The 24,037-nt window shown below is 46.5% G+C and overlaps 1 long non-coding RNA gene across 2 annotated transcripts in view; it reads right to left on the reverse strand.

The window, feature by feature from the left end:
* Window positions 1–24,037, reverse strand: part of LOC144310308 (uncharacterized) — a 146,634-nt gene that overhangs the window by 95,325 nt on the left and 27,272 nt on the right. For both annotated transcript variants that reach the window (XR_013376029.1, XR_013376028.1), the window contains exon 4: window positions 11,400–11,663. This is a non-coding gene — a long non-coding RNA (uncharacterized LOC144310308). The remainder of the gene's footprint in view (window positions 1–11,399; window positions 11,664–24,037) is intronic.

Genomic DNA, 24,037 nt, shown 5'->3' on the forward strand with positions numbered 1-24,037 from the left:
GTTTGCTGTAGTTAAGAGTCTGTTTCTTGGTTTCTCTCTCTCTCTCTCTCTCTCTCTCATTTGTTTTGTTTCTTAAATTCCAGTATGAGTGAAATTACATAGTATTTGTTGTTCTCTGCCTGACTTAGTTCACTTAGCATCAAACTCTAGCTCCATCCATGTTATTCCAAATAGACATATTTTTTAAACTCAATAAGAATGAAAATAAATAACCTTATTCAAAATGAATAAAAAGACTTTATTTTTTTAAAGACTTTAACAATACTTCACAAAAGAGGGTACATGATGATGGATAAACACGTGATAAGATATCTAGCATCATTACCCATTAGGAATATGCAAATCAAGACTGAGATGAGGTACCACTACATACTCACCAAAACAGTTAAAATTTAAAATACAGACAATGTCAAGTGCTGGTGAGGATGTGAAGAAGCAGGAGCTCTTGCCCACTGCTGGTGGGACTATGAAGTGGTACAGCCATGCCAGAAAACACTTGGGCAGTTTCTTAACAAATGAAACATTCCCCTACCATAGATGACGCAGCAATCTCACTGCTCGTATTTTACCCAAGAGTAATAAAGACATATATTCATGCAGAAACACACAAATGTTCACAGGCACTTTATTCATAATCCACACAAACTGGAAATAACCCAAGTATTCTCGACTTGCTGAATGGACAAACTGTGGTGCATCGAAACAATGGAGTACTACTCACAAAGGAAAAAGCATACACACTGACATACACAACAACTTGATTAGATCTCAAAGGCAGGATGTTGAGTGAAAGAAGTCATGCTCTAACGGTTACTTGCTCTATGATTCCACTGGTACGAGAATCTGCAGGAGACAAAGTGATTGTGAGGAGGAGCTGATCAGGAGTTTGCAGGGGCTAGCGATGAGGAAAGGCATGACTGTGTAGGGATAGCATGAAGGAGGGTTCTGAAGCAACACGGCGCTTCCCTATCCAGAGGGCAATGATGCTGAAAAAGCTACATGTGTGTAACATTCACAGAAGATGAAAAAAAGAAAATCCATGAGAATCAGCTCTAATCATGCTCTCAATACAGCCAAGCCAAGCCTGGGGCTTCATGCTTGAGCTTAAAATATGTTTGGACACTCAGCTTAGCACTCAAAATGTATGTTAATTTCTTATTAACTTATTAAAATTTATTGTTTATTTAAATTATTAATATTTTAGATAATAATGTAGGGAAAAGTGATCAGTGTCAGACCTCTGTAGCCCTCCACCTTAGACTCTATGCTGATGAAGAAAAATGTCCCGAGACCATGTGACTCCAACTCAGAGCAGTATGACTTTGCCTCCTCATCGATCCAGGGAAGGAGGAACCATCCTCCCTGTGCAAAATAGAGAAAATTCATATTTGCTGGAAATTGCATAACTGTAATTCTCCTGTTCAGTCAATTTAGTCCTGAACCTCGAATGAGGTAATAATTACAGAGCCTGAGGAATCTTAACAGCATGGAGGAGAAACCCAAGCAAAGCCAATAAGGGAGAAGTTCTATCAGAGACGGGAAATCTGAGCCTGACCAGAGGGCTGGTGGTTGCCCTCCCCCCGGAGGCTGTGAGTTCTCAGCCAGGGCACTGTCAAACCCCTGGAGGCAGGCTCTGAGCCACCAAGTCCGCAGCAGACATGTGCTGCAGAGGCCGACGTTGTGGGTAAAATCTCCAACGAACTGTCTCTCATCAAGCACCCCCACGATTGTGGGTGGGACGGTTCTCAACTGTGCAGAGTTGCCTCCCACAGCAGGACATTTTGCATTCCTGGCCCCAATCCCTAAACGCATTAGCTCCTCCCAGGCACTATGACAGCCAAAAACACCCATCCCTGTGGAAGTCCAAACAACCCTCAGGGTGGTGCCACCCCCAATTAACCACTGCTCAAGTGGTCAGAAAAGACAGTGACATCCAGTTGGAAGCAACTGCTCCCCTCATTGATAGGGCAGCGTCCCCAAATCCTTGGGCACAATGCCATTTTCTGCAATGAGCTGAAAACCACTCATGTACAAATACCCTCAGCAGTTGTGTCCCATCTGTGAGAAAGGATGCTCGTTCTGACCAAGAAGTCCCTTCCCTTTCTTGGTGCCCTGTGTGGAGTGGTCTGTAACCATCAGTGGGGTTGCATGTGGGCCTTAACACCTGCAATCCAGACCACCGGCAAAAATGCCCTAGATTCAGAAACACAAAACCTGAGTCCAAGCATAGACCTCACCATCGTACTCTCTGGGCCTGTTTCCTGATGTGTGAAGGGGGTAACAGGTCACGCTCTTTCCCATATCACAATGTTTTGCACATTCTATTCCCTCTTCTGGGAATGCTCCTTCCAGCCTGCCCTATGGCTGGTTCCTTCCCATCCCAGAAGTTTTCTTCCAAGTGCTGTCTCCTCAGACACACCTTTCCCAACCAAAGCAAGCCCCCACCCCTGTCACTTGGTATCACAGTGTACTGTCAGCTCCCACCAGGCATCCATCACTCCCAACCCAGCTCTGTCTCCTTCCTGACTGTCCTGTTCCAGACAAGAGGTGAGCCTCATCAGGGTGGCACCCTGGCGTCAACTGTGCTCCATGCACCAGTGCCCACTATCCAGTGCCTTCTCACTGCATTCTGGCTGGAGAAAGGCCTCATCTCTAACTTCTGGGCTGCTTCAAGGGTCGGGGGAGAGCCAGTGGGAGCAAACCCTGCATCCCTAAGCTGGTCTCACTAGGTAGACCCTGAAGAGACCCATCCAACCCTCCCTTGGAAACCAAGAGCAGGAGTTTTGTGTAAAAATCCCCAGACCATAAGATTCAGAATGCTGCATTCTGCAAGATTGGCAGAGTACAGTCTTGCTAGGAAATAAAAAGGGACAACGTTGCCACAAAATTCAGAACCAGTAAGAGCCCCAGTTCATCAGTCAGACCACATGCACCCCTCCCTCCAGGTCCATTATGTTCACCAAACACTTGAGAATCAGCTCTCATCATTCTTTCAATACAGGCACTAAGCCTGGGGTCCATGTTTGAGCTTAAAATATATTTGGACACTCAGCTTAGCACTCAAAATCAGACTGAGCCTCTCCATGGTGTCTCAACATCCACCCTCCCAAGAGTGATCTACCAGCCGGCATGCGAGCTGTGAGAACAGAGTTCCTGCTCTGTATCATCTAGACTCCTGGTGCTACACTCTCAGTGCCTTAATGGGCCCCATAAGTAAAGTGGAGAGAGTTCTCACTGCGGAAATAACTAAGGGGAGACCAATGCTTACAACAGCACCTTGCACACAGTAGGCACTCAGTAAATGTTACTTATGACTAGATTTCTCACTGGGGGGCTTTAAGCAAGCCACTTCACCATTTGAGCCTCATTTCCTAGTCTGCAAAATGAACACAAAAATCCCTTCCTGCCTGCAAGGTTGTTGAGACAGTCCAATTAGGTCATGTCCAAGGATGTGGTGGTTCTCCTGGGATGTCCAGCTTTCCCTTTGCAGGGGAATTAGAGAGAGGCTAATAATATTTTTTAAACATTTCTTCTTTAAGAAAAGCTATTAAGATGGAACCTCTCTCAAACTTTAATCAGAGCTATGAACCAAGTTCTAAAGGAAATATGGAGAAAATGTACGATTATAGTCATCACCATGGGAGTATTGGACCAGCAAGATGAAGTGGTGGCTAAGGATGCAGGCTCCAGGCCAGCTGGAGTCGGAGAGATGGAGTTACGGATTTAGGGAGTCTAGCTGCATAGCACCAGAGCTACCTCACATGCCATCCCTGTGCAAATCTGTAAAAGACACCTAATTCCCCAAGACACTTTGCTACCACTTTATATAATCTATAAATATTATTATATTTATATAATATGCAAATCTCCACTTACTATTATGTGAATGGTGCCTAGGATTGTGCAGTACACAACCTGCACAACTGTATTCAGCAACCCAAGGAGTTCACACACTAAGTAAGGCTTAAGGAAATCAATAGAGTATAGATATATGGATTTAAAATGGTTACAAAATAGAGTATGCAAAATGACCTCAGAAGATACGGAGAAATCGGAACCCTTATGCGTTGCTCATGGGAATGTAATATGACTCAGTAACTATGGAAAAGTTTGGCAGTCCCTCAAAAAGTTAAACAGAGAAGTACCAAATAACCCAGTAATTCACTTCTAGTAATATAACAACAACAACAAAACAAAACAAAACAAAAACAAAACAAAATGCAACAAAAAGTTGTACATGATCGCTTCTTAGCATTTTGGATAAGTGAAAAGCTGTGCACGAATGTTCACAGGTGCATTGTTCACAGTAGCTAAAAGGTGGCAGCAGGCCAACTGTCCATTAGCATAAAAATGGATGCGTAATATGTGGTTTAGCTATACAATGGAACATTAATCAGTCATAAAAAGCAATGGAGTACTAAGCCATGCTAAAATGCAGACGAGGGCAGCCTGGGTGGCTCAGAGGTTTAGTGCCACCTTCAGCCCAGGGCGTGATCCTGGAGACCCGGGATTGAGTCCCATGTCAGGCTCCCTGCATGGAGCCTGCTTCTCCCTCTGCCTGTCTCTCTCTCTCTCTCTCTCTCTCTCTCTCTCTGTGTGTGTGTCTCTCAATAATAAATAAAATCTTTAAAAATAATAATAATAAAAATAAATAAATAAAATGCAGATGAGCCTAAAGGATATTATGGTAAATGACAGGAGCTAGTCACAAGTAACCACATGATTCCATTTCTATAAAATGTCCAGAATCAGTGAATCCAAAGAGACAGAAAGCAGACTGGTGATTGCCAGAGCCTGGGGGAGGAGGCTAGAGTGACTACTTAGAGGTTATTAGATCTCCTCTTGGAGTGACAAAAATGTTTGGGGACTAAACAGAGGTGACAGTAGGATAACACTGTGAACATACTAAATCCCACAGAATTGAACAATTCAAAGTGGTTGATTTTGGGTTATCAGAATGCTGTCACTTCAATTTTTTAAATACTCAGCAGTTATATTTAGGAAAAACATACAATGACAAAGAACACATGGACCAGGTACTCACCCCTTATGCTGGGAGGACACATAAGCTCTGGCAGGAACTTAGATGCTCCCTGGGGGTAAGGGAAGGATGAGGGCTGCAGAGGAAACTGACTCGCCAAGCCCAGAGTCTTAATTCAGATGTGACTCAGTTCCTTGGAATTGGCAGATTGGATATTCCTGCACTCAGTGGAAATGGAATCTCAAGAAATAAGTTTGATTAGACAGAAGAAATAAGGAAAGGCACAGCTGTGCACACCTCACTTCATAATTGTGAAAGTCAATGTCTACACATGGACTAGGATCCTGTTGTATTCTCACTACAAGGATAAGGACACCAAGGCCCGGGGAGGCCAAACCATTTGTCCAGGGGACACAGCTAATACCTAATACATGAATCTGGGCAGCCTAACTTCAGAGTATCAACTCACTCCCACTACCTTCTCTAATGTGAAGAGATGTCACCAAGCTAAATACAATGCATGCTTATGGGAATATGCAAAGCTTAATTCATGGAGATGATGATGGTGGTGATGGTAGTGGTGATGATGATGATGATGATGATGACGGTGATGGTGATGATGATGGTGGTGATGATGGTGGTGATGGTGGTGATAATTGTGGTGATGGTGGTAATGACAGTGATGATGGTGGTGGTGATGGCGGTGATGGGAATGATGGGAGTGATGGTGGTGATGACGATGGTAATGATGAGGTTTTTTATAATGATGGAGATGGTGACAGTCTCAGACAGTTTGGGCTCCTATAACAAAATACTTAAACAACAGACATTTATTTCTCATGGTTCTGGAGGCAGGGAAATCTGAGATCAGGGTGCCAGCAGGTCAGGTTGTTGCTAAGGACCCTCTTCCTGGCCTGCAGATACCTGCCTTCTTGTGTGTCCTCACCTGGTAGAGAAAGAGAGAGTTCTTGTCTCTTCATCTTCTTTTAAGGACACTGATCCCATTATGGAGGCCTCACACTCATGACCTCATCCAACCCTAATTTCTTCCCACCTCCTAATAGCATAACACTGCAGATTTGGGCTTCAACATATGAATTTAGAGGTAAAAACACAAACATTAGGCTCATAAAAGTTATGATGATGGCAATCATGACACTGATGACAATGACAGAGATGGGAGCAGGGTATACATCACAGGAGAGTTTTAATGATTTATTCCAGAAAAAAAAAATTTAAGATTTTATTTATTTATTCATGAGAGACACACAGAGAGAGAGAGAGAGAGAGAGAGGCAGAGACACAGGCAGAGGAAGAAGCAGGCTCCATGCAGGGAGTCCGATGTGGGACTCGATCCCGGGACTCCAGGATCACGCCCTGGGCTGAAGGCAAGAGCTAAACCACTGAGCCACCCAGGGATCCCCAGAAAAATGTTTAAAACCCTTTGCATAATTTCTGGCATATGATAAAGCCCTCCATGAATGCCAGCTATTGTGAATTTGTTGCTATTATTATAAAGTTCTAGATTTAAATCTGACTTTCTAAGCAATTTTAAGCAGATTTGTAAGCGTCCCTCAGTCTGCAACCTGTATTAATTAAGAGTTCAGGTTATAGATTACAAAGGCCTACTTCAAGCTGGTGCACACCCTACCAAGGAATTAACTGTTTGTCCTGGCTACATGAGACTCTGTGTTGCTGTTAATATGGACCAAAGACTTAGACAGTATCTCCAGGTCCTGGACTCTCTTCTTCCTTCTGCTTCTTATCTTTGCACCAGTTTAATTTTGGGTAGGATCTTGCATGAGGGTATTCAAATTCTCACATTCAAATCCTCACAGGACAAAGAGGCATCTCTTTTACTGTGTTCCAGCCAAAGACCCTATCAAGGGCTCTCACTGGATTTGTCTGGATCACAGGACACCTCCAATCAATCACTGTGGTCAGAAAGGATGGACCTGTGTCTCGTGCTCACCAGAACCAGATGGACCAGGAGGGAGAAGGAAGGAACAAAGGAGACATGGATGCAGAGTGGGTAAAATCAGCAGATGAGCCCTTTATGCCTAAGAATTTGGGAGGTCCAGGTGTGGAGCAGCCTCCTCAGTTGGGGAAAAGATCTATTCATTTGTATATACTGAGGGCTGGCAATACAGCATGCAAGTTTACTGTGCTGACTGCTTCCTACAGGAGACCCAGGCAGAGCTACAGAAACTGCATCCCTCACCCAGCCCCCAGGAGAGAGGCTGGGGTCCTCTGAAGCCTTGGATGAGAGAAGACACCCCTGCCTTGGCTCTCCCATCACAAGAAAGGGTTAACAGTGACCGGGAGGACCACCAGTCCGGCAGCCCAAGGGGAGGGAGCCCACCCACAGGCTTCCTGCAGGGGAGGGAGAAACTGGGTGGCCTACAGGCAAGGTATGCTGGGTGGGTCTGCTTCCTAAGAAGGGCCCAGAGCCAGCAAGCCGTCGGGTCAGAGTTTGGCCCCCAAGAGCCACTGGGTTGAGTTCATTCCTCTCAACTGATATCATGAGGCATCTTCTGGAGGAGGAAGGAAATTATTTCCCAGATCACAAGTAAAGATGATCTAGGGGGTGTTTCAGGGATCAGGCAGTGGTGTTGGAGAGAGAGTGTATGTGAGAGCGAGTTGTGAGAGTGTGTGGTGTGTGTGTCAGGGTGTGCATATGGATGTGTAAGAGTGCCTGTGGTGAGTAAATGTGGGGGGGTAATCGTGTGCATGAGTGTTTGAGAGTGTGTGAGGGTGTACATGCACTGACGTGTGAGTGTGTAAGCTTATGCTGGTGTGTGGTGTGTGTGGAGTGAACAGCAGGACAAAGGCTGCAGACACTTCCCCTGCTCTCAGCAGCTCACCCTCTGAAACCAGCCAGGACCACAGCAAGGCCACAGTGAGTGCGCCTTACCTGTGCAAGCACTGACTACAGCCTGGGGGGTCGGGGAGTCAGGGAATGGCCCCTGCTCTCTTTGGAGAAGGGGACTGGGGCTCTGAAAAGCTAAGCAACACAGTCAAAGGTGCACGTCTGTGACTCAAACTCAAATGTGCCCAATTCCAAAACCACAGCCTCCCCACAAGGGCCTGTGGCCTCTCTACCCCTGACAAATGGCCATTCTATGTCTCCCTCTCCAGGAATAGGAAGCTCCCCGAATCTGAGGAAAACAATCATCCAGGCCAAACTGGGGGCCCTTGGGCTGGATGTACCCCTCATGTTGGCCATTGTCTTGTTTTGCAAAACTTTGGATTTCATTATCTTTAGGCAGTTCATCATAGTCTCACAGGCCCTGTCTCTTTATACCCCAAATTCCACTCATTTTTATAAAGATTTTATTTATTTATTCTTGAGAGACACAGAGAGAGAGAGAGAGGCAGAGACACAGGCAGAAGGAGAAGTAGGCTCCATGCAAGGAGCCTGACATGGGACTTAATCCCAGGTCTCCAGAATTATGCCCTAGACTGAAGGCAGCACCAAACCACTGAGCCACCGGGGCTGCCCCCAAATTCCACTCATTGATGCCATCTGCCCAGCCACTCCAGGCTTGGGACCAACTGTTACTTCCAAGCGTGAGACAGCTCTTGTCAGAGTAAGTTGGGACTTCATCATCCTCCGCCACTCCACCCACCACCACAGAAGTAGCCTGATCCATCTTCCCATGACCATGGTGATAGTGAGACGGAGTGATGAAGAGGATGGTGATGGTGGGGGGGGGGGGGGCGATGAGGAGTTGGATGTCAAGGAACAGGCATCCAGGCCCTTTGTTAAAATGGTTAAGGCAGACTTCTCAGGACCATCACAATAGGTGTAGGGTACACGCAGTGAGGTTATTGGTGTGCAGAGACTGGTATCCACTTTGAATTCAGCAAGAAAAAGGGAGAATTTACAGCCAAGAAGCAGGTGGGTCAGTGGCTGGGAAAGTAATAGGAGGGAACATCAGGGGGGCAGGTCTGGCTAAACTGATAGGATGTTTACGGAAGGCAGGCCAGGAGGTCAGAGTCCACCCCCAGGGGATAATGGGGCTGAAGCATTTGGTCATCTATCGGGGGCAATCAGATGCCCAGGGTGGGGGATACTGGCTTAACTGACTTAGCAGGGTTCTTGCTAAAAGTGTGCTCTTGAGGACATGCCCAAGCATAGAGCCTCATTGGAAAAGAGGTCAGAATTTGGTCAAGGAGAGAGTGGCTCAGTGACAGGCTCCAAGTCCCACAGCTACAGAACTTTGGGACCTACCTTCTGCACACCCACCATCCTAGACCCTTCAGGTCTAATCCAAGACAAGGACAGCTTTGGGTTGTGCCTGGATTTCAGTTAGAAAGACATAGTTTCAATATTGAAAGCATGCACAGGCCCTTCTTCAGCACCTCTGCAGAATCCCTGGGGTCCTAGGGCGCCACTGGGACATGCTAGCCCAGAATGAAATTCTGTTCTGGACACCAGCGGCAGGGAGCATGTCCACTGGCTGTCTGCCCTTCGGGGACAGTCCCAGCCACACAAGGATGCCTGGCCCAAGCCAATAGGGCCTGGACACTGATGGGCTGTCTTCATTGCAAGCAGCCCACACACTGGCCTAGGCTTTGTGAGGCTGAATCCAAATTTGACTTCTTCTACCCAATCTTGCTCAAACTCTGTGCCAGGATCTAGTTGCAGAGACCCCATCCTGTGACAGAGGCAGTGGAGAACTTTGACCTTGCCTCCCCAATCATACAACCACAAGGCTGGGGTCATGGGCACATCTGCCAGACAGGGCAGATATAGAGCCCATATCTGAAGCCCTCAGTTCTCAGACCCAGAGCAGTGGGGCTGAGGATGGAGGCAGGAGGGAGGGGGCCTCTGATGCCCCAACACCCTCCTGGCTGAACACACTGTGGGAAATCAGAGTTCCCCATGGCTTTCCTCAACAGAAAAGAAAAGCCTTAAAGACCAGAAAAAGACATTAACACGGAGGTCTTTAGTCTGTGCCTGGCAGCCAGTCAGCTTGCCGCAAGTCTCGGCTCCATGTGCCCCTCAAGAGGAGCTCTCCAGACTTATTTCCATGGCTCGACAAAACAAATCAGACTCAAGCCTCGTATCTATAAAGTTTCACTGAGAATGATTGTTTTCTCGCACAGACAGCTCTTTCTGCAGGCGTGGGGGTGGGGAGACCAGTCCTCTGTTGCGGGACTTGACTTCTGAGTCCAGGTTGCTGCTGTATCAACAAATCCAACTTTGTTCTGCAGTGACAAGACCCTCACCCTTCCTACTTTATTAACCTGCTCACTGGAGACTTGGCACAAAAGGCCTTTAGACTCCACACTCTCTGATGAAGGAGAAAAACATCCTAAATCCCTGGTGGCTTTCAGGCCCTGTGTCCTCTGCAGAGGTTGAATGGCAGACATTGTCAGCCTCAAACTGGAGTTTCAGACAGAAACAGCTCCAAGATCCTGGAACAGGCAGACAGGGTAGAAAGGCAGGCACAGCCTTGTAACAGGTAAGTCACCAGAGTGGTGAGACGTGGTCCTGTGGGTGCTGGATCATGTTTCCCATCTTCCAAGGGAAGAACCATCTGCATCATCATTCCACGCATAGTCCAGAGACCCCATAGCTTTTCCCTGGGCGTCTCCTCAGGCAAGCGTGGTGGCTGTTCCATAAAGCACTTGAGTGCACAGAAACTGAAACTATCAAGAGTCCCACCCAGAAGGTGGGTGTGCTTGTACATACACACACACACACACACACACACACACACATCCAATTCACACTTAAACTTCCCCTTGGTGTCAGCCAAAGAGGGTGGGTGGAGAGGTGACATTCAAGGTTGGAGGGTGATTGACCCGAGAATGCAAGGAGCAAACATCCTAAAGCAGCACAGAGAGCCCCTGGAAACTGATTGGAACCATTTGTGTGGTCAACAAGGAGGGCCGCAGAGAGCGGGAAGGCCAGGACAATATCTGCTCTGTTCTGAGGCATGGAACAGATGCCAGTGTTCCTTCTGACTTTACAGCTTTTTCTTGGCCTGTGCGGGTGAGAGAGGCTGATTGAGCCGGGCCCGCACTGGCTGTGGAGCAGGCTGCCAGAATGCGGCACAGAACATGGGCTGGAACCCTCCATCGGGGCCGCCTCCAAGGCCCAGAGGCTCCTGGGGTTCCTCCTCATGCTCCCACCCCTATGCCAGGAGGCAGGCCCAGGCTAGGAGCAGAGCAATACCCATACCCCTCAGCCTTCCTCCAATTAGCGAACCCCCTTAGAAAAGGACAGAAAGACACTCAGCCCCCCAAACCCGTTTCTTCCTGCACTGATGTCTTAGGTAAAATCCGAGTAAGCCCCGGGCATTGAGTTTCACTGGGCAAGTCACTGTGTGGTCTGCTCTGAGAGCCAAGACTTTCCAACCATACATTTCAACGGCGGTTACTCAAGTTTGGGTAAGAAAACACTTACCCAATTTCCGAGCAGACGGTGAACCGCGGGGCCTGTAACAGATACGGAGGAATCGAGTGCGCGTTTCCCGGCAGCGCTCGGCTCCCGGGCCCAGGGCACACGTCTGCGGGGCTGATACAGGATGCAGCGGGCCTGCCAATTAGCCTCTGGCCCCTTCCCTGGGAGACAGGGCAAGGTTCCTCGCGTGCGATTCGGAGAGCTTCACACGGTGCCCACTCCCCTGCTGCAGGGGTCAGGGCCCACGGGAGGAAGCTAGAATGTGGACTGGAAAAGGAAAATACTCTGTTAATGAGGAGCCAGAAAAGACTGGAAATGCCAGAGCTGGAAGGGGCTTAGAGAAGGATAGACTCGGGTCTCAGGGCCTCGGTGGCCTTGCCCATAAAATGAGGAGTGGGGGTGGAGGGAGGGTGACTGAGGCCCACCTTTCAAGGCCACCCAAGGTATTCGTGGCTCAGCTATGCCCAGACCCCTGACCCTGATCCAGGGCTCTCTCAGCCATGGCATGCTCCAGTCCAGAATGGAGCCCAGTGAGAGCACTCAGCAGGAGGCAGCATCCCTGCAAGTATTCCTTCTGCTACACCCAGGGGGTTCCCTGTCCAGAGGATCATCTAACCATCCTTTCACATAAACCCTCTGAGATGGGTGTGATGCCCCAGAGCCACATCTGACTGAGTCTCCTCCATTCATTCCACAGTGTTTGGAGTTGTCCATGCTGGGGAGTGGGGGGGGCAGTGCACACTATTTACTGAATGCCCCCCTCCCAGCCAGTGACGTGCTGCTTCTGCACTGGGCTCCAGGGACACAAGGAGGACCAAGGCATATCCCCATCCTAGCCAAGTTCCAATCCAGATGGAGAGGCAGATGCTGAACAAATCATTGGAATGTAATGTGATCCTCACTTTCCCATGGACCAGCAGTTCTCTGAGGATAGAACAACATGCTATCTCCTTCAGATGACTGATAGCAATGCACATTGTTGTTTAGACAGGGGCTGGTTGTTGATTAGCTGATTGGTTGGTTGGCTGATTCACTGATTAGTAATTGGTGGTTACTGGTTGAGTGGATAACCATTCACTAACTAGTTGGTTAGTTGTTTGGTTGGATGATTAGTTGATTACCTATTACCTATTGGCTGCTTGATATTGGTTGGGTGAGTAGTCATTAATAGTGGTTGGATGGTTGATTAGATGGATGTGTGGATGGTTACTTGATTAACTAATTATTAGTTGTTTGTTATAGGTTGGGTAGAAAGTTGTTCATCAGTTGGTTGGTTAGTTGATTGGTAGGCTGGATGAAACAAAAAACCAGCTCTAAACCACCCTTTAGCATGTCTAAAGGAAACATGGACTTTGGGTTCGGAGAACATGGATCTCACTCCCAAGTCTGCCACTTCCAAACTTTGTGACCCGCAAAAAGTCTCTTCTCATTGACATTTCCAAAACATAATAGTATCTACTTTTGTACCTAACATATGTAAAGTAACTAGCACTGGGCACCCAGCAAATGGAAGCTGTTATCATTATAATTATTTACTGTGGAACTAAAGGGTCAGATTATGTAACTTGTAAGGCATCTTTCCCAGTCTCCAACATGATGACACCCTGAGATTTTGCATACTATCACACAGGCCCAGCCCATGTAATGAATGATGAACCTGTGTGAAGAGCCCAAAAAGAAATAGAGTTTATCATAGCCATTGCATAATAAAAGCCAACCTATAACTTACTAAGTACACAGAACCCTTGAAGGAGTTTCAAATCCCACCAGCATCCGAGGCTCCCCTCCACTGGCCATTTGGGATTAAAATGTGCTAGCCAGCACAAACACAAGCCCCTGAATAGAGAGAAGGCTCCCCAAAGTTCACCTACACTTAACTTAAAAGCATCCAAAACAGCTCACAAGTTTGCAATGCATATTCACATCTATTATATCATGTGATCCTCAGTATACTCCTGAAAGGTAGTCAAAGCTCAATTAGTTTCCTCAGTCTACAGATGAGAAAACTGAGGTTCAGTGAGTTGGAGTTACCCAAAGAAGTCACACAGCAGAGCCCAGAAGTCCTATGCCTTTTCTACACGAGGGCACATGGGTAAGGTCTTAGGGCACAAATGGGTACACAATAGCAGGAATCCTTGTTCCCAAAACATCTCTGATGCTGAGTTCCCACAGTTTGGAATCCAAGCCAGGTGCTTTCGTCAACATGTTTTCCAAGGACAACCCACTACTCAAACACATAAATGTTCTAAAACCAGCATTTTAAAATTTTTCCCATGAAAATCACAAAGAGTTGGAAATAAAAAATAAACACTGAATATTAACACTAAATCAAATATCATACAATCCAGTAAAATACCAGGGTAACCAGATGCCTCAAGTGGAATTGGCTCAGGTCACATCACACGTGTGACAGGGAATCCCTGTCCCACCCTCTCTCTCTCCAGGACTCCAAGAAATGGGTGTGGCTTCCCTCTCTTTCGTATCTGGCTCCAAACTCTCGTTTGCACTGAAGTCTTTCATTTATGACTCATCTAGTCAGCCCACATGAGACCAGCCCTGTTCTGCTAGCCTAGTAGATTAGACTCAGTGAAGAAGAAAACTAGGGGACGCCTGAGTGGCTCAGTGGTTGAGCATCTGACTTTGGCTCAGGGCGTGATCCTGGGAACCAGGATCAAGTCTCACATAGGGCTCCTTGCAGGGAGCCTGCCTCTTCCTCTGCCTATGTTTCTGCCTCTCTCTGTGTCTCTCATGAATAAATTTAAAAAATATTTTAAAAAAAGAAGAAAACTAGTAAATTAGAAGAAAAGTCTGAAAGATCACATAGAATGCTAAGAACTGGAAACCAAGAAGGGGAGCTCAGAGACCTAGAAGGCAGAAAGAGTAGCTTCATCAAATATTTAATCATGTTCTTAAAGACGAAAACAGAAAGAGAGAGAAGTAATTTTACATAAAATAACACCTAAAGTTTTTCCAAAATCAAAAAAGGACACATATTCAGACTGAAAAAGCATACCAACTTGCAAGCAGCTTAGAATTAATAGATGAGTAGATGGATGGATGGATGGATGGGTGGATGGATGGATGGATGGATGGAAAGATGGATGAAAGGAAGGATAGATGGATGAACGGATGAATATCCTAATGGTGGACTTGAATAATGACATATTTATGAAAACACTCTCTTAGCTTAAAATCAAATGACAAATTCCTAACTTACTTGCTGCCATGTACATCTCCCAGAGAGTTAAAGAGATCTAATGCCCTGAAAATCACTCTGACCAACAAAGAGGAACTAAAGGATTTCTTAGAGATGCAGCAATGTAAGAATTCCATTACATTACAGACTAACAAAGATGAAATCCCTGCAATGTCTCATAGGCAAAGTAAATTCCAGATGTGCTAAATAGTTAAATATGAAAACTCAAATATTAAAATGTTTAGAATAAAATATAGGAAAACAGCTTTATGAATTTTGAGAAGGATTTCTTACCAACAGGTAAAGACACAGATCATAAAGGAAAAATTATAAATTTGGGGATGCTGGAGAAGGTTCAAGCCTGAATTCCAATGAACAACTCACCAATGGTGGGACTTCAGTGATAAGCGAACATCTAAGAGTTGCTTAGTTCCTTCAAATCATCCTAGAAAACAATCATCTATTCAAAGTATCCATACCAGCAAAGAATGCTTATTGTCATCACCATCATCACTATCACCATCACCATCATCATCATCACTATCACCATGATCATCATTATAATCATCATCACCATCATTAATTACCATCATCATCATCATCACTGTATCATTATCATCACCATCACTATCATCATCACCATTACCACCACCATCACCATCATCACTGTCCTCATCACCATCATCATCTATATCACCATCATCACTGTCACCACCATCACCACCATCATCATCATCACCATTACCACAATCATCATCACCATCAATATCACCATTATATCATCATTAGTATCAACAACTAATGTGTATTGAATGCTGATCATGCACATTTAATCTTACATTCTACCTGCATTCACTCATTTAATTCTTTTTTTATAATAAATTTATTTTTTATTGGTGTTCAATTTACCAACATACAGAATAACACCCGGTGCTCATCCCGTCAAGTGCCCCCCTCAGTGCCCGTCACCCATTCACCCCCACCCCCTGCCCTCCTCCCCTTCCACCACCCCTAGTTCGTTTCCCAGAGTTAGGAATCTTTATGTTCTGTCTCCCTTTCTGATATTTCCCACACATTTCTTCTCCCTTCCCTTATATTCCCTTTCACTATTATTTATATTCCCCAAATGAATGAGAACATATAATGTTTGTTCTTCTCCGATTGACTTACTTCACTCAGCATAATACCCTCCAGTTCCATCCACGTTGAAGCAAATGGTGGGTATTTGTCGTTTCTAATGGCTGAGTAATATTCCATTGTATACATAAACCACATCTTCTTTATCCATTCATCTTTCGATGGACACCGAGGATCCTTCCACAGTTTGGCTATTGTGGACATTGCTGCTATAAACATCGGGGTGCAGGTGTCCCGGGGTTTCTCTTCAATAAATGGGGTGCTGGGAAAATTGGACATCCACATGCAGAAGAATGAAACTAGACCACTCTCTTTCACCATACACAAAGATAAACTCAAAATGGATGAAAGATCTAAATGTGAGACAAGATTCCATCAAAATCCTAGAGGAGAACACAGGCAACACCCTTTTTGAACTCGGCCACAGTAACTTCTTGCAAGATACATCCACGAAGGCAAAAGAAACAATAGCAAAAATGAAATATTGGGACTTCATCAAGATAAGAAGCTTTTGCACAGCAAAGGATACAGTCAACAAAACTCAAAGACAACCTACAGAATGGGAGAAGATATTTGCAAATGATGTATCAGATAAAGGGTTAGTTTCCAAGATCTATAAAGAACTTATTAAACTCAACACCAAAGAAACAAACAATCCAATCATGAAATTGGGCAAAAGACATGAAGAGAAATCTCACAGAGGAAGACATAGACATGGCCAACATGCACATGAGAAAATGCTCCGCATCACTTGCCATCAGGGAAATATAAATCAAAACCACAATGAGATACCACCTCACACCAGTGAGAATGGGGAAATTTAACAAGGCAGGAAACCACAAATGTTGAAGAGGATGCAGAGAAAAGGGAACCCTCTTACACTGTTGGTGGGAATGTGAACTGGTGCAGCCACTCTGGAAAACTGTGTGGAGGTTCCTCAAAGAGTTAAAAATAGACCTGCCCTACGACCCAGCAATTGCACTGCTGGGGATTTACCCCAAAGATTCAGATGCACTCATTTAATTCTTATGGAGACCTTCAAAGGCATAGGGTAAGATCATTGTTCCCATTTTGCAGATGAGAAAGCTAAACTCAGAGAGGTTATGAGACCTGTTTATTGTCCCATGGCTGGGAGATAATGGCACTGATGCCAGGCTTGGCATCAAGCCTGCTGTCCTGCCTCTTTAGGTCCTGGCTCATGCCTGTCATGCTGTGGCCTCCACCATGTGTCTTCAATCTGACATCTGGAAGTCCACCTTCTAAATGCACCAGCCAATATATATTCATCTATAGATTTCACAGAGTTTGTTAAGACCTACCAGATCCCAGAGGTTCTGCAAGACCCCAAATATGCTGAATTCAATTCCACATGGCTCATTTAATCATAGACTGATGAGAAATAGCAGGGTAAACACTTTTTTTAAGTTTAGAAACACAAACAAACATACTGAATATTTTCCAAGGGTTCCATCATGAAAGCATCTATGTGGGGGCATTGAGCCTAATGGAAAGTGAAAGATCCATGCTGGAGAGGGTAGGAGTGAATAAACCCTCTCCCCATCCCCAGGTTTGCTGGAGAAAACTGTTTTTGCAGGTGGAGAAATGACTACATTTCAATCAGGATCAAATTCCGAAGGCTTTGCCAGTGCTCACAAGTGCCCACATGGTACAGAGTGCTGGCCTGGCCAACTTCCTACTCAATAACTTATTTCTACAGCTCTTTGGATATTAAAAAAAAAATAAAATACAAGATAAATTCAGCTGAAACCCAAATGAATGGATTCATTCCAATTTTAATGCCATTTGAGGGTGTTTTATAGCCTGTACTGTGTATCTTTTACACATCTATTTTTAAATACTGCAAACTTAATGATCACTATAGAATATATAAAACCCTTTATGAAATTCCATCTACAAAATTAAAACAAAATCTAGGTAGTAAAAATGTGCAGTCGACACTGTTAGGCCATGGTGGCAGGGCCCAGGTTGGACTGAATCAACCCTCTTTTGAACAAAGGGCACAAGCTAAACATCTTGGCCTTCTCCTGATGGCCACCTCAGCTGTAGACCCACCTTTTCCATGAAAATGCAGGAACTTACTAGTCATGAGCCACCAACGAGTGATGGGCACTCTATGGAAACTAGGGTCAGTTCATGTTCTCAAAACCACCTTTCAGCCATTTTAATAAAATCAGCTAACACTGCAGGCCAGGTGCTGTTCTAGATGCTTTACATATACTAACTCATTTAAGACTCATGGGATGGCTACTGTCATTGTCACTATTGTACAGATATGAAAACTAAGGCACAGAGAGTTTAAGCAAGTTGCTCAAAAACATACAGTGAATAGGTGGCAGAGCTGGAATATGAACCCAGGCCAACTGGCAGTGATCCCTCCTCTTAATCACCATGCTTCCTGCCTCTTGTGGATGCCCGCCAACAAGGTCACACTTGATTGTAGATACTTTGCTACCAGATGTACAGAAAATATAATGATCCCAGCTTCCCCATTAGAATGTGGATTCCCTCCCAACCAATAATTGTGCTACTACCATTCCATATAGAACATTGGTGTGAATTAGAAAAGTATGCCCCTTCTTCAACCTTCTTCAATCCATCAGAAAATGGTCATTTTTGCTGGAACAAGTCACTTTACTAGCATCTGCCCAAAAATTACGATAGCAAGCATCCATAACTATGATATCTGTGATGTGAATGGAACCCCTAGGGTTGGGCAGTGCACCATTTAAGGAACAGCATATAATGGCCCTACTAATCCCTGGGTGGCGCAGCGGTTTGGCGCCTGCCTTTGGCCCAGGACGCGATCCTGGAGACCCGGGATCGATTCCCACATCGGGCTCCCGGTGCATGGAGCCTGCTTCTCTCTGCCTGTGTCTCTGCCTCTCTTTCTCTCTATGTGACTATCATAAATTAATTAATTAATTAATTAATTAATTAAATTAAAAAATATATTAAAAAAAATTATGGTCCTACTATCCATCCCTAGCCAAGTCAAATCATATGCAGTTTGGACAGTGTTCCTGCAAAGTCAGCTGGCACCAAAGCAGCAAGGAAGAGTGTGGTCTCTGAAGTCACACCTCTCATCTGGTCACTGTTAGGATTCTGTGAAGTAACAGAATTAAAGTGTTACTAGAAAGTGCCCAGCAGATGTTAGTTATTGCTCTCATTCATCCATGCCATCTTCAGTTGTAGCCCCAAATAGCATTAGAGAGGCTTCAAATTTCTCCTCCGGGGGAGCTTCTCCACCCAGGCTAGCAATGCTTGAAAGAACTTGCTCCATAAGGAGGCTCTCAACCACGTTTCCTTACATGTTTGGTTAAAAGCTCATCAAGATGTTTCTTCCCCATTTACCCTTCAGGGAAATGTTGGGCTGTTGAGAGTAAAATGACCTAATATCTGCCTTGATTCTGCCTCCCCAAGCACAGTGGGCATACGATCTCGCTAATCCTCCAGGCAACCCTCCAAGGGAGGTATTTTTATCTCCATTTTCCAGATAAGAAAAGTGAGGACCAGACAGAGGAGGTGCCTTACCCAGAGTCACAAACCGTGTAGGGAGCTGGGCTGATGACTCCAACCTGATACATTTGGACATCATAGCTATTGCTTTTACCCAAGCCACAATTCAGCCAGAATAAAGCCATTTTGTACATTTTACAGATTAAGCTGACAGCGGTCAAGTCATGGTCCTGACACGTGTACCTGCAGATGAAGTCGTTCTCTCTGGACAGAAACCACTTCTACTTTCCATTGAAAGAAATAATGAGAAACAGAATAGCTGCCCACCACTCATGGCACTTGGTTTCTCATGGAAACACAGCCTAGGACTCATGGTGCTCTGAGCATTTTATCACATGGTCAACTCAAACCACCGACAGAAGGCATGTCATATGTAAGGAAACCTGCTTTTCCACTAGGTGTTTCCCCTAAAGCAAGACTCCATCACCCCTTTTTTAAATACAGCCTTATTGAGATCCAGTCCACACCCTGCTGGACTTTTTTGTAGCTGTCAGCTCCCTTAGCCCATATCATCATCCCATTGCACAGACTTGGAAATCAAGGCTTGCAGGGGTAAGTGTTCCAAGGCCACCCTGTTGCTCCATGGCAGGACTAGGATTTGAACCTAGGTTCTGCCTGAGTCTGACTCCAATGCCCTCCCCACTCCTCCACATTCTTTCTGTAACAGTGATGAGGCTGAGGGTGCCGTGGACAGCACTGTCCTGTTATCACCGCTCTGTGATGCCCTTTGGAGACAGTGACAGCATTGCACTTTTGTTGGATTTACATAAACTCAAATGCATGCAATTTATCACTTCATTCGTGCCTGTCCTTGAGGTGGAGATGTGCCCACATCTAGGGAAGCCCTAGGAACAGGACACAAACTTTGTTCCCTACATTTCGCTCTGATTCTTGGAGCTGCTGAGACGGCACACCAATAATGCTATAATTTTTTAAATCCCACATAAGGAAGTCAGTGTAGAACACAACCCTCTGTGGTTTCCAGCTACATCCTAATCTTCTCGCCAAACTTCTGAACGGACGGGGCGGTCTGCCCGAGCACACCAGTTAGGACAGCTTACCCTAAAACAGAAGGCAAGCCAGGGACAGGAGTGGAAAACGAGGGAGACAGGAAATCTCAGCAAACGTCCATCGTGTGCCTGACGTCCCAACCAAAGTGGGGATACATACAAACCATTATTAAAACCAATCACTTAAGCCAGTAAAATACCGCTAGTTTATGTTAAATTAATTCAATGCCTTAAAGCCAATTAATTTGTTTTACAACAAATTAGAGCCAATAAAACACCTTTAAAACCAAAAAATTAATTACCTTTGGCACAATCACAAAACACCTAGAGTGCGGTCTAGATACAGAGTTCTTAAGTGGGGGGGTTCGTGCCTCCACCCCCACCCCAAGCCACCCACCAGTCTTCTCGTGGATACCACGGGACATGGAGTGTGGGCAAGGCTGTGTAAGCAGCACCACACCTTTCAGATACACGTCATCGTTTCGAGAGAACACTACAAATCTAAAATGTCGCTTCATACGCTGCAGTGAACGTGGGACTGTGGAATCCAGGGATGGCGTGAGAGTCTCCACACTAGTTGGCTGATGAGAAATCATCAGAAATGATGATTGTGATGAGATGGATGAGAATGATGAGAAATGGATGCTGTGCTGAGGACTGAGGCCAGATCGGGGCCCATGGGACTGAGCTCAGACCTCGAAGCAGGCTCTGCAAGAGTTGGGGTGGGGTGCATGCATCAAACAAATGATGTCAGCTCCTTGCAAAGAACAAGACATGACCATCCTCCCCAAACTGGGGTGATTTTCTTTATAAAAACCTCCAAAGAGTGAGGCTTTGAGAACATATTACAGGCATTAGCCATTCTCCACAGGACATGTTCCATGTTCTGTAAACTAGTTTAATTCTTGTGAACTCTCCGAGGAAGGCCCAGATTCCTCTTCCTCTGCTCCAGACCTGGCGCCCTCGTGGAGCAGACGGCTGGCATCTCTCAGGCCTCCTACCTTTCCAAACAGGACACAGAGATGAGCTGTTTTCAAAGAATGTTTCATATCCGTACAAAAAGAGCAGATTTTCCCATCTGCCTGGAGGTTGCTTTTGGGCTACAGCCACGGGAATCACAGGGAGCACGGTGACATTCCTATGAGTGCCCCCACCATAGCAGCTTCACCCTAGCCAGGGGGAAGGGACCCCCACTCCGCATCTGCAGGGGCCACTGCCCCAAGGCAGCTCGGTTCTACTCTCAGCCCCATGCCCCACGGGCCCCAGCAGGCCAGCAGTTCCCCAGGCCGCCTCCTCCTGCATGTGGGGCTGGCGCTGCTCGGAAGGCCCACATCTGCTGCCCTGGCCACAAGCGACTCACGCTCCCTACCGCCAAGGCCTGCGGTGCCAGCCCCACATCGAGAGCCGGGTTGGATTGTGGTGGTCTGTCTGTGTTTGTTGAAGTTGGGCCGGGAGAAAGGGCCTCGCAGTCAAGACGGCCTGGAATGCACGCCCGAGCGCTGCACAGACGGCTCTGTCAGCAAGCTCAGGAAACAGGCTGGAAGGGCTGGGACGAGGCCCAGGTCTGGAGCAGCGTGGCTTGCCCAGGAACACGCTGTTGGAGGGGGAAACCAAGGAATTGCCTCCAGGACAGAGGTCTCTTCTGTGCGGGGCTGTCCTGCCCTCTCTTGGTTTGCAGCAGGAGGCCCTAATCCCCTTGACCAGGGAGAAACCGAGTAGGAAGCACTGGTTTTCTTATTTGATGACTAGGGCCTTCTCCAAAAGGAAAGTTGAATTGTGGTGATTTTCTGGAGACTGATTGCACGTCATTTTTTTCTCAAAGGCACAAACCCTGGGTGCTGCCCCCCTTAAAATAATAGCAAAAGCAAACAAACAAATCCATTAGTAATAATGAAAGAAGTTCCCACTATTGAACACTGACAAGGCAGGAGACTACCTTGCAGAGTGATATGAAAAATATTTAGCAACCAGTCAATATTTAGCCACAGACACCAGTAGGTAAGAATGCACAGGACAGGTCTCAGGACCCCTGCTATGCCAAATGCTAGCTCTCAGCTGCTGGACCACAAGGAGGTCAGGAGGGGGTGGTCCCCAAGGCACAGCAGAAGCAACTGGCCGGTGCCTGGGGCCTCTGGGCAGCAATTCTGTATAAACAAGTGTGACCAAACTCCAGTGTTTAACCAGTCAGAGTCCAGTGCCTGAGTGCCAGCCCAGTGCAAACCCCTGTGCAAAGTGATCTCCAAAATGGCCCTAAACACTTCTGCCCTGGCCTCTATTCCCATGACTGGCCAAGGCCATGCCTGCTTGGCCAACCAAGTGTGGAGGACGTGATGTGTGGCTTGTTCAGCCCCAGGTGTTAGGAAGACCTGGCACCAGGGGCCCTGAGTCTCCTGCCGGAGAGCCCTGTGGCTGGAGGGGATGGCTGGGGGCAGGGAGCCCTGGAAAATGACAGCTACACTATTGGGCCACAGTCCAGCCACCATCCCAGTGCGTGACTGTGAGATGTTGGAAGAGCCGCCCAGCTGAGCCCCAGCTGGCCCAGAGAAGCATGGGCCTCCACACGAGGCTGCTTTGTTAAGTCCCCATGTCTTGGGACAGTATGCTCTGTAGCACTAGACACCCAGAATGGCACATTCGCTCATTTGTTTATCATCACTGTGAGGTGGGTATTATGAGACCCAGTTCACAGACTCCAAGGGGTTAAGGAGTTTGTCCAAAACACAATAAATCCCAGAGACCAGCTCAGTCCAAAGAGGCAAGCCCACAGCCCCTCGCCCTCCAATGCCCATGCTCAGCGACCCTCCACAAGCATCTGCGAGCCCTGTGATTGCTACTCAGGACCTGTCAGCTTACCGCTCTGCCCATCAGGGCCTCTCAGCCCCTGTGCTGGGAGAGCCAGCAGGCCTGCCACCTGCCTGCCCTCTGGGAGGCTGCAGGGCCTCTGCCCGAACCTCCTGGGAAAGCCACCCAGCCACAGGACAAGTTCTGTGGTACATTTAGCTGCCCGAAATTCCTCAGGATGGCACAGTAGATCCTGGCCCCTGCTCCTCCCAGTGAGGGAGCTGTCACTGCCCACTCCTCATGTTTTACACCACGAGTGTCCCTGAGAAACACAGATGCTATATAACATTTATGAGCTTTATTCCTGTCAGTACTGATGGAACTGGAAAAACAGAAAATTCTCATTTTCCCCCTCTGGAAAGTACTTTTCCACATTTTTCTGTCTTTGTCATGAAATCTTCCCAGCTATGTTAGTTAATTATTCAAAACACAAGTGCCCCATGAGAATGAGACTGCTCTGCTGCACAGCTGTCCCTCTCTGGGCCCCACACTCCCCAGGCCTCAGGACAGCCACTCTGCCCAATGAAAGTAATTATGAGCTGAAGGAGAGAGAAGCATCCCTCGTGTTCCTGCCTGACTCTTCTGCTGTCCTGTGCTTGTCCTTCTAGGCTCTGCTCAACTGCTGCCACTACCAGAAAGCCCTCAGGGAATGCTAGTCAGAAGACTTCATCCACCATGTCCCTACTGGCACCTCAGATGCAACCCTGAATTCCAGCATCTAATTTAACCTCCCCTTTTAGGCCGCATCTCTTCAGCTGCATCCTCCGTGATTCCAGTCTCATGTTATCTTGAACACGGCATTATGGTCATCACAGCTCAGCACCCACCTTGTGCTCAGAGCTGGGCCCCGTACTTCCTGTGGACTATCTTATCTCATAACAGATGCAGTAACAAACCCAGTTTGCAGAGGAGAAACCGGG

Source organism: Canis aureus, chromosome 3, assembly GCF_053574225.1.
Source record: "Canis aureus isolate CA01 chromosome 3, VMU_Caureus_v.1.0, whole genome shotgun sequence".
Taxonomy (NCBI): domain Eukaryota; kingdom Metazoa; phylum Chordata; class Mammalia; order Carnivora; family Canidae; genus Canis; species Canis aureus.